Here is a 14,945-nt window from a genome sequence, read left to right as displayed (position 1 = left end):
GAAATATAATCGTTATTAAACAGGTCACTTTCCAATACAAAATATTTTTTAGAAGGTCGCAAAAATCGTTCTATAAGTTTAAATCCACCAAACGGATTTTTATACAGTATACATTAATAAATAGTGAAGGATGGTTTTGATATATAATTCATTATGGTTTTATGTAAATTAACTGATATATAACGACTACTGTTAAAATCGCATCTTGCGCAAATGATATGATTTTTCTGTTAGACTTTTTTGTAGTTCTTGATGTATTCTGTAAAACTGTAGTGCACTGATCTACTGTCAACAGTTTCCGCAGCATGTAGGAATCTTTATTGGTCTTCAGACATTACCACTATCGTAATTTATAGCCTATCTTCATCAGTGATGGTTCTAATGGTGAAAGAATGATTCAAATAGTTTTGGAGCCTATTCAATACAAATAATTAATAAACCTTTGCTCTTTATAATAATAGTGTACAGCGCTCAATGAATTTAATTAAAAAAATCTAAGCGATTATTTGACTGGTCGTATCCTCTATATTCTTGTAGCGATCGTCGTGTGTGGTCCTGCGCAGACGCAAGCTCTCGGCTTGTTTAAAATGCCACCTACAAACTATCTATATATGTAACTCAAAAACTACTTGACCGATTTTAATCATAGTTAATCAATTTATTGTTTATTATTTGTTCTTAAAAAACTATTTTTAACGTTTCTTAACCTAATCAAGGCTTTTTATAAGTTCTTAGTATATTGGCTATTGGATTCGGTTATCGGACCCTCAATATTAAAAGTTTAAAGGGTTGAAGTTTGTGAGGGGGTAGAGGGTGATCTACTGAAGCGATTTCGATAATTTTTCACCAATAGAAAGCCATGTTATTTGTGAGTAATAAGAGATATATTAACCTGTCAAATGCCAGAGTAAAGCCAGAGAAAGAGACTTTTTAACGGAAGTAGGATTTGATGTTGACAAGTGTTTATGGAAGTCCAAAGATAAATCAAACCGCTGACTAAACGCATGAATAAAAACCGCATTTTATGTGATAGTTTTGTGGTTATCATTTTGTTTATACTAATATAAACTTTGTGAGGTTGAGAAGGGTAATCTACTGAAGTGATTTCGAAAATTCTTTTACCAATAGATAGACACATTATTTGTGAGTAATATATATATAAGATATGTATATTAACCCGACAATAAAAAGAACCGTGGTAGAAAAAACAGTCGAACGAAAACGTTTCTTACGAACGCTGCCTTATATGAGTTCTAGAGAAATAGGAGCTTGATAATTCCTACAAAAATCAGTCCTTATAGTTCTAAAATAATTGAAAAATATCCAGGCTGTTAATTCACATACGAGAGATGACACTTAGCGATAACTATGACCAGTCCAGATAATATTGTATAAATATAACTACAATCTTGATTCTTAAAAAGCAAGTAGGTGATCAGCCTAAGGGTCTAAGGTTTCCTCACGTCTTCCTTCGTACGTATTTTTTTTTTCTTTATAGAACGGGGGGCAAACGGGCAGGAGGCTCACCTGATGTTAAGTGATACCGCCGCCCATGGACACTCTCAATGCCAGATGGCTCGCGAGTGCGTTGCCGGCCTTTTAGTATTAAGGTATTACGATGTTCTTGCGACGAAGTCATTAGGCCAAAACGTTTGGAATTTTGGTGTCTTATAGTATTTTATTGAGCAGTGTTGGCCACATTTGAGAGACTTTTAATTGGTTAAGTTGGCAATTGAAATTTCCACGTCAGACCCCACTAACCCCCTAAGCCACCCTTCGTTTGGATGTTCTACGTGAGCTGTTGGACTTATGTGTGTGACTTTGTGTCAAAATTAAATACATTTTTCGAAATTTCAAAAGATCCCTAAATTCATGATAAATATTGGGTTCTATAAACTAAGAGCAGTGTTGGCCTAGTGGCTTACGTGCGACTCTCATACCTGAGGACGTAGGTTCGATCCCCGGCTGTGCACCAATGGACTTTCTATGTGCGCATTTAAGATTCGCTCGAACGGTGAAGGAAAACATCGTGATGAAACCGACATGTCTTAGACCCAAAAAGTCGACGGCGTGTGTCAGATTACTTGCCTGTTAGATTTAAAAACGATCATGGAACAGATTCAGAAATCTGAGGCCACGACCTAAAGAGGTTGTAGCGCCACTGATTTATTTGTTTGTAGTACTTTCTAGTCAAAAGGTGGATAGAAGAAATAGAAGCGGTAGCAGGAAGCGAATGGAGAAAGAGAGCCATGGACAGAGGCAGTTGGAAAAGGCTGGAAGAGGCCTTTCCGTGAAGGGGTTCCGATCGAAGCTACTGAAGGAAGGATATATGTAGGATAAGAAGATTATATATGTTATGTATCATATATTATTATGTACCTATATATAATTTTTTTGTCATAATTTGGAAATTAAACGGGCTTTATTATTATTATAGTACTTTCTAGGAGGGTTTTGAAAGAGACTCTTGTGGTTTCGAATGGTCATCTAGATTTTAATTAATATACAGAGATTGACATATAAAAATCTTAATAAATTATACATCAAAACCTTCCTAAGGAATTCCACTATCCATTGGTGGAAACTGTATAAAAATCCGTTCAATAGTTTTTGAGTTACGCGTTCAAACAGAGATCATTTTATACAAGGATCTTAGACAATTTTGCTTTTCAATAATCGTTATATTTCAGTCAATTTACATAAAACCATAATTAATTATATATTAAAACCCTTAGGAATTACACTATATATTAATGAAAACTGTATGAAAATCCGTTAAGTAATTTTTGAGTTTAGGATCATATTTGTGACCGTCTCAATTTTTTTTATTTATTGTTTTGGAAAGTTGTTTAATAATGGTTTTATTTGAGTTAATTTACTTAAAATCATAATTAATTTTATATTTAAACCTTTCTTATACAACACACTATCTTTTGGTGTAAACAATATAAAAATCCATCCAGTAGTTTTTAAATCGACTTTATACGGACGTCGCTTGGTGTTATTCGTCTAATAAGAATCTTGTTAGATTTTAATTAATAAATGTTTTTAACTGTAGACTATCTCTCTCTCTCTCTTCAATCGGCAGAGTCATCGTCAGCAAGAAAGTATTTATAGCTTATTTATTAAATCCTTAACTAGCTTTTTTCCTACATGCTCCAAGCTTGCCCATTTTGGGGCATGGGTATTTTTATATATTAATTTCACACTAAATTGAATTGTTTCGATAAAATTCGCTAATTAATTTAGTCTCAATAAAAAGGGAATTTCAAAGGTCGCAACATCCATAATTTATCAGATTCAAGAAGATAGACTTGGGGTATAGAGGTCTGTTAAACAGGTATGTACTGATGAAATATAATATATATATATAAGTTTATTGCTCTTGACTAGTTTTGGCCTGGCTTCATGACTGTCATTCCTGAGGTCGTAGGAACCAATGCTGTGCACCAATGGACTTTGTGTGAGCGCATTTAATACAAAGGAAGACATCGTGAGGAAACCTTAGACCCTTAGAAGGCTGATGAAACAGATACATAGGGCCCAGACCTCTAAGGTTTGATTAAGAGAGCCTACCATAAGCCTCTTCTTTAACTATTGGATTACATGAAACAACTAAATTAATATTTCTCATAAAACAGTGATAGTTAGACATATAGTATCGTATACTTTTTTGTAGATATTGATGTCTTCTATAAAACTGTAGTACATCACTTTGCTCTATTGTCAATAGTTTTCGCAGCATAAGGATTATTGGTCTTCACGCCTTAATAATATCGTAATTTTTAGCCTATGTTCATCAGGGATTTAGGGTGATGGTGATAGAATGTTTAGGAGTCTGGAGGCAAACAAAATCTTTCTTCTTCATACAAGAATTTCTTTTTAAATAATATAGTCTCCCCCTTGCGCAAATGACTCATTTGTCTCTAGGAGAGAGTGCTCAAAATAAATTTTAATTTGTCAATCAAATATATTTCCTATTTTTTTATCAATGAATGAAACTCCCTTAAAAAAACAACTAACAATACTTAATCAAATCATTCGAATACCACAACTTGGGTGGTCTACGGCCGTCCCGCTCGCACACACCATAGATTAAAGAGTAGATATAACACGCGAAGTTGCAAGACTTCAAAATTAACGGTTCAAAACTTCATTGTGTATACAATCGTATAAATGCAGATATTTTTTTATATAGATTTTAACAGAATTAATTTTATTAATAAATCAGTCCTTGCAGTATTTTTTTTATTTTACAGTAACAAGGATGGGGAACGAAGAGGCGCCTCAGACCAACATATATATGTTAGCTACTTCGACTATGTATTTGCGTGTTGTTCCCAAGAGAATGTCCTATTTCACCATGCCTCCTGCTAATAGAGAACAAATCTTTGTTTTTTATTATTAATTACTTAAGATGTCATGTGGAACATGGTGTAATGGATGCAGCTCCTTACAAATATTGTGTAAAAAAAACATGGCGATTAAAAAGAGTAGGGGAGAGTTTATTGCCAGTTCTTCTCGTCCGTTCTACGCCCTTCATTTGAGAACTGGCAGTAAATGTAAAACTAGATGCATTTAATATTCATTCTTTTTGACATTCATAAGTGTAACTATTGTGTTAAATAAATCAATAAATGATTTTGATTTGATTTCATATATTTACGAGTAGAGAGGACGGGAAAAGAGAGTAAGAAATAAATAGACAAATAACAGATACGGTCCATCGACTACGTTGGCTGGGGCACCTTGAGGGCATGTGCCAAGATCGGGTGGTGAAGGAAGCGTAGAGCCTGATACGGCCTCGTGGTTGGAGACCAGAAAGGCAGCCTAGGTACTACTGGATTAAGAAGAGTACCTGCAGCTGCTGAAAGCCAGCAATTGAGCGCTGAAAGTTTCTCATTTCTCAGCGGAGTGCGTGATTTTTTATGATGTTAATTAATTCCTTTCTATATAAACACTCTGAAATGCAAGAGAAATGGATTTTTTAGGTTGAAGTTAAGAAAATCCAAGGTATTTAGAATATTGGAAGCTATGATGGACCTTTACAAAGTCTTTCACTTTTATTTTGAAAGAAGAAAATGAGTGGCATCGAGTCAACTCTTCTTCTACTGGTATTAAATAAATTAGAAGTTTCTGTTTGTTTATGGTTTTAAGGTGACCTCAAGATGTTTTCCTTCCAGATGTTAGCCATGGTATATATTCCAGGGTAAAAATAGCAGAAGCATCTAGATCAACACAGCACACCTAACACATCTACATATCTAATCTTTTAAATCGTTAATCCTTCTCTTTCGCACATCCTGACTCATTTTCACCTATGACCTTATCTCCATCTCTTTCACGCGTATGGTCAATCTTAGGAACCTAAACCAGACTTCAATTCTCGCAGATACAGGAGATACTCCTCCATCCAGAACTACAAGTTACCTGATTCTTAGCCCAGAATAGAATTTAAATAGCAAGATGCTAAACGTTTCATTAAATTACCCAAAAATATCAGGCAACAACCTACTTGCGAAAGCAAAAGTCCAAAAAGAATATCTACTGTGCAGGACTGGTTCTTCTATATGCAGGCTTGTTCATAACAAGTCGTAAGTTTTAACATGATTTTTCTTTGCACATTTAAGCGAGGAAATTAGACCTGCATTTTCCTTTTTTCTTCTACACAGTACTTGGCAATACAAAGGAGGGGGATTCAAAAAGTTTTTCTTCTGTCTTGTGCTATGGTTGCGATCTACGAAATGCTGGCTCAAAAACGAACAGCTTCTCCTGTCTACCTGACTTAAGGATAATGTAGAATTCCAATGGCGAAAGAATTTTTCACATCAGTCCAGTAGTTTTTGAGTTATCGTGTCAAACATACAAATATATATTTTTCCTAGTTGTCAATAACTAAGCAATACAGTTTGATACAATTCACTCACTAAACTAGATTCATAATCAAGTACACAACAACTCGTGTTCTCCTAACGACCCGCCATTACATTTTGACACCTGTCAGTTGTCAAAATGGCGGCATCTGTCAAAATAGCCGCGTAATTGATCAGATATCGCGGCGGACCAATGATCCGAGATGATTCGATTTGTAATGTAATATTTAGACTTGTGAATAACGTTCTTTATGATTGACACTGAATAAATTATTTTGGAATAAAGCATTTTTATTTTTAATTGTTGTGAAAATACAAATATATATAGTCAAGAAATTCTAGAAATTAATTCGTAAGGATCTTAATCGCTAAAGAAGTCAAGACGTAGACAAAATCACATTTGACGTTCTTCAAGTAGAACCTATTTTCTTCTTCTATTGTCAATTGTCAAAAGTCAAATACAACAACTGTTCTGTGTTATATAGTTAGCGAATTTGAGTTTGAGACCACATAACTCATTTGTCAATCTAATAGGCAAGTAAGCCTCCTGTGCCTGACACACGCCGATTTCCTCACAATATTCTCTTTCACCGTTCGAGCGAATGTTTTATGCGAATATGAAAAGTCCATTGGTGCACAGCCGGGGATCGAACCTACGACCTCAGGGATGAGAGTCGCACGCTTAAGCCGTTTTCTTTAGGGGAAAATAACGAAGATTTGATTAGTTCTGCGACGTTGCTGTGATCCTGAAGATGTAAGCAATCAAGTCAGTATTCGATTCAAGTTAAGCGACAATTGTTGCGGTGAATGTTTGGATGGGTGGAAACACAAAGAAAACTTACAGCGTTTTCTTTTCTGGAAATAACAGTGATATTGTAAGTTAAGCGACGGTTGTAATGATCCTAGAAATGGATGGGGGAGCATGAATTTATAATTCGAATTCTATTCATAGTCAGTATGCGATTTACAAAGCTAAGCGTCAGTTGTTGCTTCAATGTTTGGATGGGTGGAAATTTAACAATTTATTAGATAATATACAAACAGCATATTCTCTAGCGGAAAACAACGGAGATATTGTAAGTTAAACCGTGGTTGTAATGTTCATGTGGACGAATCGGTGATCATAAATTTCCAAAGTTAATCTACAGTTTTTGTGTCAATGTTTGGATGGGTAACCGCGATTTTATCGAAGTAAAATTTTCGATTTCTGTTTGTGGAACTATAGTCTCTATGTTCATATAGATGTATGGGTGAGCACAAATGATCTCTAAACTGAAGTCAAGCAACAGTTGCTGCGGTCAATGTATCGATGGGTAGCCACGATAATTGCAAGTTATAGCTTTCTTAACTAAGTTTCACTTGGTAATAGAAAATTAGGTCAAAGATGAACACAAAAAACTAAATTTTTGCAATATTGTAAATTGATACGACCACCCACGCAGACATTTTTTTGCGCCCAGGGCTGTCCCATCACCATTAAAAGAAATCAAATTGACAGAATATTCCCGCGGCACAGCTGCCTCATGGTGAAGGGTTATGTGGTACTCGCTCCCGTGCATACCCACTAAAACCCCACAGCACCACCAGCAATCGCCCTAGGCAGGACATAGCCGTTGAAATCACGGCCCGCTATGGCCATGAATGATGAGAAATGGTCCTTGGTACAGTAACGATCATTTACATCCTTTCTGCTGTTATCATACATAATGCTATATCTGCAGTATATGTTACAAACTTTTCTAAGATGCTCTGGAAATGTGGTGTTGGAGCTGGATGCATCAGAAGGTTACAGATAAAACATCTTCTTTCGAGACGCAGAGATCCATAAAGTCTAGAATTAAGCCTATCCCCTACTCGCTGGACCGATCAAATAAAGGTCCTTACAGGTCCATAACCCAATCACAGAAGCTTGCCGAAGAAAGAGGAGAGTGGAGGAAGTTGTGCGGCCACTAAGACAATGAAAAATAATCACTTATAATACCACAAGAGCTCAAGGTTCCCTGCAAACAAATATAGTCGTCATGACGACTATATTAATTGTTTGCAACGAACCTATCGGGAAATACCCGATAATTTTGAAGCTCGTGTGGTATTCGGGGGATTATTTTTCCGACCCAAATGTCGGCCAATAGAATTGCACCATGAGACGAAATGTACAGTTAACAAATAAGAATTTCATAATGAATAAAACAACTACTTAATACTTTTCTTGAAGCAACGACCAGAGAAAATTTTCACAAAAAATTTTCAGTATAATACCATGTAGGTTGTACCACGTGACGTCGAATGGTGCAATTCTATTGGCCGATATTTGGGTCGGAAAAATAATCATTCAAATCGCTCCAGTTTTGGAATCTGGAGTCTACTTGAGTGTATTCTTCAGTGGCAGTTTTTCAGTCAAGTACAGATAGTATTCAGAAACTTCCTGTCAAACTTCAAAGTCATCTATTGTTTTTGGTTTACTTTGCCTTTTATGGTTGGAGTCCTGACATCCGAGGCTTATAACCTGACAAAGCCATACCTTCAAATTGTTGTGCTGCATAGCCGTGTTCCTGGATGACTGAAAGCAGCAGGGCATTAAGTGGCCCTAAAATTAATTTAATAGAATTTGGAAGTGGAATTCCACTTCCTAGGCCTTAGTCTAGGCTTACTCTCGACTCGTATCTGGATTGAAATATGGACATCGGTGTTTGCAGAACTGGTCACAGTTCAGTGACATGCTTTTTGGAGGACCTGTTCATGAGATTCCTATGTAGCTGCTGTTTGAATGAACCCATGCTCATAAGGGGAGATGAAAGGTGGCAAGAAGTTTCCTTCTGTTTTCACTAGAAACGATCAAATCGTCTAGCATGTGGGGTGATAATAATCATTTTATTTCAGTCAATTTACATGAAACCGTAATTAATTATATATTATAACCTTCCTTATGAATCACTCTATCTATTGGTGTTCTCTCTATAAAAATCCGTTCGGTAGTTTTTGAGTTTTTCGCCTTCATAGCGGCCGGGAGACTTATTTTATATGAAACGATCTTAATATAGAAACATTTTTTTTTGTCGTAATATTTCAGTTAATTTACATAAAAAAATATATGTATATATACTAAAACCTTCCTTATGAACTTTTTTTTTTTTTTTTTTTTTTTTTTTTTTTTTTACTTGGGGAAATGCATTGCGCATACCCCACCGCGGTGCGACTGCTTAGTGCGGGAGGGTTATGTGGGACTCGCGAATGTGCATACCCACTAAAACCCCAAGGCGCCACCAACAATCGCCTTAGGAGGGATGCGGTAACAGCAGAGCCTTATCCGCTTCCCGACATGCGATGCGGCGGTTGTGTCCGCCTCTCCCCGCCCATTGTTGATTTGTGAAGATACTTGACACAGCAAGTATCCTTCACAGATCGGGCCATACGCTTTTAGGAATAGCTAGGGGAGATCGGGTCCAGTGCTTGCAGGGATGGATCACCATCCCTTCTTTTGAACGCATGGACCCCTGCTTCCCCGCTTGGGCACTCTTTAGGTGGCGAGGATTTGACGGGCCTGCGGTTTCTTTCGCCGCCGCGGACGGGTTCCGGGACAAAGCTCCCTGGTTCTTCCCGCTTCTTCTTTGACTTTCATGACCGACTCGCAGAAATTGTAGAAGATTTTCCACGAGCCGTCATTTCCTGCACTCAATATGGCTTTCACTACGTTTGGCAGAATTGCGTCCTCGCCCTGGAGGGCATCTAACAAAGGTCTCCTTTCCGCTTCCCATGCTGGGCAGTCCCTAAGTGTATGCAGGGCGTCGTCCCGGCTGTCTCCGACACAGTGGTGACAGGTTGGTGACTCCTCACACCCTACTACTTTGTGCAGATAGCTACCAAAACATCCGTGTCCGGACAGCATCTGCACAAGTCGATAGCTGAGGTGACCCCAGCGCCTCTTTACCCAAAGTTGAAGCAAAGGTCTGAGGGCTTCGGTAGTATATTTACCGGCACTCGCATCCGCCAGCTCTCTTTCCCACTCTACTAACAATTCCTGGTCTTCTAAGGCTCGCCACGCGTTTAATTGTTCCAGTGTGGGGTTATCCCCTTTTTCCCGAGCTTCGGCCCTCCTCCAATATACTTCGCTAAAAGCAGCCGCATCGAGATGCCATGGCGCGGTACCGGCTATAACACACACTGCGTCATAAGACACAGTGCGGTACGCCCTCGCAACCCTGGCAGCGACCACTCGCTGCGACTGCCTGAGTATTGTGCGATTGTACCCGGTCAGTTTGTCGGCCCATATGGGACACCCGTACAGTGCTTTTGCCCGGATCGCATTTGCGTATAAGAGGCGACACCCCCCACTCGGCCCGCCGAGGTTTGGCATTATGCGCGAGAGCATGTTTGCGGTGGCGGTGAGCTTAGGGGCAAGTGCCACGAAGTGTGGTCTGAAAGTCCACCGTGGGTCAAGAATCAGCCCAAGGTATTTGAGCGTAGTACCGACCCGGATAGCTACTCCGCCGACGATGATGTCTACGTCTTGAGGTGGAGCTTTTCTGTGGCCGTAGAAGCATATAGCTTCTGATTTCTGAAGGGCGACAACAAGGCCGAGCTTCTTGATTTCAGAAACCACCCGAGCTACTCCAGCTGTCGCTCGGAGGCGCGCTTCCTTAAAATCTTCTCCAATAGCGACCACGAGGGTGTCGTCTGCATAGCATATAGTTGACACTCCAGGGACTAGTTTCGCTCGCAGCACCCTGTCGTAACCTATGTTCCAAAGAAGGGGGCCAAGAACCGAGCCTTGTGGGACGCCGCACTTGATGAGGTGACTCCCTATGCCATTTTGTTTCGGGAAGATAACACGGCGGCCGTTGAGGTACGATGCTACACATTTTCTTATATAGGCCGGTAAGCCGTGGTGGCGAAGGCCGTCCGCGATACAGTCCCATGGCAAGGAATTGAAAGCGTTCGCGATGTCTAACGATACCGCGAAAACCACTCTGCCCCGTGACACCTGCTCCTCGCAGACGCTTCGCAGGCGCGCAATTGCGTCGATCGTTGACCTATGTTTCCGGAAGCCAAATTGAGCCTCATGTATGTTTGGTCCTATAGTTTCCAAATGATTGTAAATCCGACCGGCAATAATACGCTCGAAGAGCTTGCCGGCTTCATCTAGGAGAACTATAGGTCGATACGCTGATGGTGACTCTGTAGGTTTTCCACCTTTTTTTAGAAGAACTAGCAACCCAGTCTTCCATGTCGACGGAAAGAGGCCATTTCTAAGACATTTCGTGAGTAGGCCTCGAAAGCGCATGTCAAGACCAGCGTCGAGGGCCAGAGCTAACACTCGTCCGTGCATGCCATCGGGACCAGGTGCAGTTTTTTTAGTGGTCATGCGTGTTATTGCTGTCTTCAGCTCCGAAGGAGATACTTCAGACACTGTGACACTGTGTTCCGTGGTCGTCTCATGTGGGGAGCTCAGGGCGTCGCGTTCAGGAAAAAGTTCCGCAACCACTGTGCTGAGCAGTTCCGGCTCCATGTTTTTCGTGAGTGGCGGGGCCCACGAGCGCAGCTTGTTTGTGACAATCTGATACGGGCGTCCCCAGGGATCCCGCTCCAGGGTGTCAAGCAGTTCTTGCCATGCTTTCTTTTTTGCTTCGGCGATACCTATTCGCAGCGCCAGTTTTGCATCTCGGTATACGCTATATGCTTGTTTTTCCTCTTCTATGCGAATTGGTCGCCTTCTGCGAGTCCTGGTGTAGCCTCGACGAGCTGCTACACAAGCAATCCGCAACTGGGCGAGTTCTGCCGACCACCAGAATACACTGGTCCGGTGAGCTCCAGGGCGTCTTCTTTGCATTGCAGCATCCGCGATGCAAGTCATTGCGCCACGAAACCACTCTGCCTCTTCCTCTGGATCTACGGAGGCTGGGATCGGGCACCAGGCCTGCACAATCGTAGCCAATTCCGCCTGTTCCTTGTTAAGACTCCCAAGTGCCCATTTTGGGCCCAGTTCTGACGGGTCCGAGCTAGGATTGGCCGACGGAGAGAGAGTGCGGAAGCGGATATACCGGTGGTCCGAAAGCGTCTCAACCCCCGTCAGGACCTCCCAGTCCTGAACACGGCACGAAAGATGGGGGCTCGTGAACGTCACATCCACAATAGATTCTCCGTTTGTTCGAACACACGTAGCTTCAGAGCCCCTGTTAGCCACTACCAAACAATGCGCTGCTGCCCAGTCCACCAACGCTTTTCCTCGTGGGCTGGACACCTGTGAACCCCAGGCCACAGACTTTGCATTCAGATCCCCAGCGATGACTAAATGTCTCGGATGGCTCCATTGCACCAGGCTTCCCAGTTCGTTTAGGAAGGCCTCAAATTCAGCCAGCGAGCGATTGGGGGAGAAGTAGGTACTCGCGATACACATTTTGCTACCCAACTTTGCTGCCACATAGCCGTGGCCTTTTCGAACTGGACCAATGCAGGGCGAGCCATCTGCCGGTGTAACGATAATTGCGGCCAGACCGTCGAGGTCGCCAACCCAGTTCGCTTTTTCGGGTATTGAGTAGGGCTCGGAAATTATACCAACGTTGATATTCCACTGCGCTAGACTCTGGTACAGTAGGTCTTGTGCAGCAGCGCAGTGGTTTAGGTTGCTCTGAAGAAACCGTAGGGCCATGTTAATTTGCTGCGGTTTCTATGACCTCCATACGCGCATTGTTGCGCGGAGACTTTGCGGGCGTCTTTTTTTTAGGTGACGAGCGGCGCCTGGGTACCCTCACACTGGGAGCTGTGCAGCTGTTGCCACCTAGCCTGTGATCCGCTTTCCTACCGGCCTCGTCGCAGAGTAGGCACTTGGGTTTTTCACTGCAGGAGGCTGCCCTGTGACCGGCTTGACCACAGCGAAAACACAGTTGGCTACGATCAGTATCGGACATGCAGCGGCTAGCTACGTGCCCGATTTGTAAGCAGCGAAAACACCGTAGCTCTCTTGGCTTTGCAACACTAATATTTGCCGCAACCCATCCGACAAAGAAACGCCCCGCTAAGAGTTTTTTGGCGGCCGTTACGGGGCAGTTAGCCCACGCTGCACCAAGACCCGATTTATCTTGTCGTATACGGCTGATCCTTATTTGATCAGCCGGGCACTCTCCCTTCGCCGCAATCGCCTCGCGCAATTCATCCGCTGTAATAGAGTCGTCCAGGCCAGAGATGCGGACATCGGCGCATCGGACGGGCCGTGTAATCTTGATTCCGCTGTCACTCAGTACTGTTTTGAGTCGGTTGGCTAAGGTATCGGCTTTTTCCCCACTGCCAGCTCCGGGGATCTGAATTATCGTGGCTCCTGTTGCCGCTCGGCGAAACTTAACGCCCTCAATTCCAGCCTCCTTCAGATCTATTTTAGCCCGTGCTTCTTTTAGGGCAGCGGCGTAGGTAACACCCTTAGCTTCAGCGTCTTTAGACAAAGTGAGCACAATTGCAGCGGTACGAGGCGCCTTTAGCTTGGGCAGTGTCCTGGGTGGGGGCTTTTCAGCCTTCGATGTTGCCGACTTTGGAGCTCTCACATTTTTTTGCGTCGCCTTTGCCGCCTTTTGCCTTTTTTTAGTAACCATCGTCCAATTTTCTTCATTGGTGGTGGTCAGCGAGGGCCAGGAGTGTGGCAATACAATGGCACTAGCGGGAGAGGAGACAGGTGTATTTCTTTCAAACATTTCCATCCTCGGCGCGTTTGCCAAACGGTTTTGCTCATTATTTCCAACGGCAAGCGTCTGCACGGTTGCCTTTCCCCGTTTTGTTTTCGAAGCTGCAGCTGACATCGGTGATTTGGAAGGTGGTTTCGCCTTACCTTTTTTGCTCTTTTTACTCTCAGTCGGAAGGGGAAGGGCTGGCGTCTCCAAGTTGGGCCTTGACCCGAGATCCTTAAATTGCGCATTGATATGCTCACCTACCTGTCGGAGGATCCGAGCCTCCAGTTCGTCTACATTGACAGCTGGGTGGTCCTTCGGAGCTTGCGAGATCGACCTCAGCTCGCGCATTTCGCCTTGTAGTAAATTAAGTTGTGCACGGAGGCGTTCATTTTCTAGCTGCAGAGCTCGAGTTTCATCCGACAGCGTTTGCACGGCCAGATTATCAGCATCCGTTCTGATTGCTACAACTGCCTTTTTAAGAGCGGCTACAAAGGTACCTTTTAGGTTCATAGAACACCTGGCCACTTTTTCTACGGCAGCCAGGTTTTCTTCGATGCGTCTTCTGGCGTTTCCAACCGTACCTGTCTCAGTGGGTTTCTCGTTAAGAGCCGCGAGTTCCGCCTCGGCTTCACTTTCTCTCTCTACTCTCCGGGCTCTTTGGTATCCCGCTTTCGTGCGTTCGTGCGAAAGGATAGGGGTGTCGCTGCAGCTACTCTCCTCGTCATCCTGTCTCGTTCTCTTTCGGGGTCGCCAGAAGCGCGACTTCTCCCCTGGGGTGCAAGGAGCCTCACCTAGTCCTCGAGGACTCTGTTGATTTTGTGTCGAGCTTATGCTTAACATGGAGCTTGTTGAGTCTGAGCTCATATTGTCAGCCATGGCGAAGGTCCAAGTTGCACTTCGCACCGGTGATGGACATGAAGTGCGCTGGACGATCTCATTGCTTTCCCTTATTGCGATCTCTCCTTGTGTAGAAGGTGTTGCAAAAGCGCCTGAGCACTCATCCAACCGCCCGCTACAGTCCGTAAGCTTGTTCATTATTTCCGTATTATTGCCAGGTCGTGAGTTTTTGGGATCTATCGCATGGTCGTGGTCCGCCCCCAGAATACGATGCGGACCGGATGCCATGACCACTTGGTCATGGGAGGGATTTGACCCTCCTGGGGTAGTCTTTACTTTTCCGTTACTTTCCATGCTTTGAGGTGCTTTTAATTTTTAAGGAGGGGTAGCTCCCCTCTTTGGTGCCCTAGTGACCGGGTTTAAACCCCCCGGTCATGCATCCCATCGCCGGGAACCAAAACTTGGGATTCAGGTGACCTGTATACGGACAAAGTATACATAGAGATACACGTTGTAGTAATAATAAAAGCGCGGGTACGGCAGACCAATGTAGGCCGTGGAAGGGTCAGCCGCGCATAGG

The sequence above is a fragment of the Pieris napi genome, chromosome Z, assembly GCF_905475465.1.
Source record: "Pieris napi chromosome Z, ilPieNapi1.2, whole genome shotgun sequence".
NCBI classification, from domain to species: Eukaryota; Metazoa; Arthropoda; class Insecta; order Lepidoptera; family Pieridae; genus Pieris; species Pieris napi.
The sequence above is the reverse complement of the archived record's forward strand: the minus strand, read 5'-3'. Positions refer to the sequence as shown.